We start from the raw sequence: 3,331 nt of genomic DNA, 5'->3' as shown, positions 1-3,331 counted from the left end.
AATACTATTACTACTATCCAGGAATCTGATACCCAAAGCCATTGGATTTTTCCCATCCCCAAATCTTCCTCATGTATTCCACATCTATCCTCACTGTTCCCAAATAAGTCACACTTGCCCGACTCAGATTAGTCTCTTGAAGCTTTTGATTACCCATGCTTCACTCACATCCTCTCTTCTTCCCTTTCCGATGATCATTTCCAAGCTCACCTGCTGTGCCAAACTATGACCTCCACTGCCTTCTAACATGCCCACAGTTTCTTCATCTTACCTCCCCCTCTCCCCCCCACACCCCCACCTCCCAAAAGCTCTCTAGCCCAGGCTTACACTGTCTTCCTACAAGTCCCACAGCCTTAATTACTGGCAGAGGCCAGGTTGGGATGATTAAAGGCAGATATTTACTAGGTCTTATTCTGTTCACAGTGGATGTCCAATATATTTCCCAGCTTCAAGGACCATCCCTCTGCCATTTTGGACCATCATGTTAAATCTCAGACCTGCCCTGTCACCGATGGAGCCATTGCTACCTCAAAGGGAAGGGTTTTTTTTTTTTTTTTAGTGTGTGTATGAATGAAAGGGATTATGCTTAAGTGAGTTGGGAGGGAGCTGTGAGCAAGAGGTGGCCACTGTGGATACTGAAGCTGTTTCTGGAAATGGGTGCTGGGGTTGTGTGCAGGGCACTGATTCTGTTCAGACTTGACTGTGGGTCTGGGAAGACCCGGGGCCCTTAATTCTATAGACGGGTCTGATCTCTGGGTGCTCACAGTCCGATCTGCAGAGTCACTCTGTACATCCTCAATCTCCCATGAAGGGACTCTTCTGTGTTGGACAGTTGCTTCAGGGGAGGAGAGGTGGGAGTTGGTTCTGTCAGGAAAGGGAGGGAAAGTTGCAGTCACCTTTATCCTGTTTTGAGAAACTGAGTTATGGGGACTTTAGATCAACATCAGGGGTGAGAGACAGAATGAGGTGCTGTGAGTGAACTGGAAAGGTGAAAATACAGGTATTGTCTTAGAAATTGACTTTACAATACCCAGAAGTTAAGGTTATTTGAATGCAGGAATACCAGGCCTACAGGTCTGAGACCTGGGGAAGAGAGGGGTCCACTAGAAGAGTAGAGTCAAAAATAATCAACAGTCTCCTTCATTGGAGCTGCCTTGCCCTTCTGTGACTCTCACAGAAGGAACCTATCCATATCTGAAGGGTTGTTGCATTTGGTGTGGAAGGCAAATTTGTGTGTGTGTGTGTGTGTGTGTGTGTGTATAACATAGCTCTTTACACACCCCTGTTAAGACAGCAGTTGCCCTGGAGCTTTCTTGCCCTTTTATATGCAAGTCTTCCCTGCCTTGGGAGTGTGGAGATGGAGGGGGAGAGGAGAAGCCCAGGTGAATGTCCTCTGATGCCTTTTGAATAATAGCTTTTTTGGGGTAGTGGAGGAATGTCTGAGAAACTGCATTGTGTGCACTTAAACTTTTTTTTTCCCCTTCCTTTTCAGCCCCCAGGAGCACCATTAGACCACCTCCATTCCTGCTCTGATCCCACAGACTGCTGTTGAGGGAAATCCGGGCACTAGGACTACCTTGACCACTTCAGAGGTGAGAAGTAATTCACTTTTGCTTTCTCCCCCTGCTCAGCAACCATGGTATGCCTCTTTCACGGACTCCCATTCCATTCCTATTGCTTTCACTCTCTGGTATAGAATTAAATCCCCAGTCCTTCCTACTCCTTGTCAGTGAAGTAACTGCCAGTGGTCTGCACTGAGGAAGTGTTAAATACTATTATCACTATCAGACTCCAGTGACAGCTGAAGCCACTAGATTTGCCCTGTCCCCGAACCTTCCTCACCTACTGCACATCATATTCACTCTTTTTCTAGCTTTCACAGCTGCCTGAATTCTAAATCATTCCCCTGCAAACTGATTACCCTTAACACCCCTACTAAAGCCTTGAATCCCCTTTCTCTCCCGCCCCCCCATCCTTCCTGTTCATTTTCAACCACTTGCTGTGTTGAATTAATTCATTGCTCAGTGCTTTCAAACATGCCCTCAGTTCCCAAATCTTAAAAAAATAAAAAAACCCAAAATAAATGTAAACTTCCACTCCAGGTCTACATTGTCTTCCTAGAAGTCCCTCAGTCTCAAAGCCTGGCAGTGCAAAGGTGGGGGCTGGGTTGCTGAAGAGACTTTTTTTTTTTAACTTACTCTCTACAGCAGATGTTGCACACTTCCCAGCCTCGAGGACCATCTCTTTGCTGTTTCATTGACTAGCTCTTAATTTCTCTACAGCAGATGCCCAGCACATTTCCCAGCCTAATGGACTATCCCTCTGCAGTTTGGACCATCGGGTCAAGTATCAGACTTGCCCTGCTGTTGAGATGGAGCTGTTGGCTGTGCTGTCACCTCAAAGGGAAGGTGTGTGTGTTTTTTATTCATTTAATTTTTTTTTTTGGTCCCATGTGTGTTTGAATGGATAGGGTTAGCTGGATTGTGGGGGAGAGAGAGAGCAGTGAGGAAGAGGAGTCCACTTTTGACCCAGAAGCTTGTTCTGGATATGGGGGTTGGGGCTCTGTGCACGGAACTGGTTCTGTTTGACTCGACTGTGGGTCTGAGAAGACCCGGGGCCCCTTAATTCTATAGACGGGTCTAATCTCTGGGTGCTCACAGTCCCATCTCCAGAATCACTCTGGACATCCCTGGCCCCTGTGAAGGGACTCTTCTGCATCACAAGGTTGTTTTTGGGGAAGAGAGGAGGGAGATGTTTTGTGAAAAGAGAGGCAGGGAAGGTCATTGTCCACTTGATCTTCTGGGAAACTGAATTATGGGGAGTTGATTGTGAGATGAATGTCAGCGGTGAGAGAGATCATGAGTAGGGTGCCTAGAGGCCGGAGAGCTGAAAATGCAGGCATGGTGAAACTGACTTTACAATCTGCAGAAGTGTGGGATATCTTTGTCAGATATACCAGCCTTACAGGTCTAATAGGGTGGAAAGGGGTTGAGTGCAAGAGTAGGGTAAAGCATAGTGAACAGTCCTCTTTAGAACTGCTCTGCACCTCTATAGAGTCCCCCAGAAGGAACGTTTTCTGTATGTGTAAGGGCTTGCTCTCAGGGGTGAGGGTGTGTGTGTGTCCACCCCATTCTTCTCTGGAGTATTGTAGCCTTCTACCTGAGTTTGTTATTGGTAGAAAGCAGCTAAAGGCCTGGGCATTGCAGGCCTTAACACACCCCTGTTCAGTCAGTAGTTGCCCTGTTGTCATTTCTTGTCCACACTATCCTTGGCGTGGGTTTGTGGAGATCCAGTGTCGGGGGAAGGCAGAAATGGAGAACTCAGGCTGTCT

This window comes from Tachyglossus aculeatus, chromosome 3 (assembly GCF_015852505.1).
Source record: "Tachyglossus aculeatus isolate mTacAcu1 chromosome 3, mTacAcu1.pri, whole genome shotgun sequence".
Lineage (NCBI taxonomy): Eukaryota > Metazoa > Chordata > Mammalia > Monotremata > Tachyglossidae > Tachyglossus > Tachyglossus aculeatus.
Note: the sequence above shows the minus strand (reverse complement) of the source record.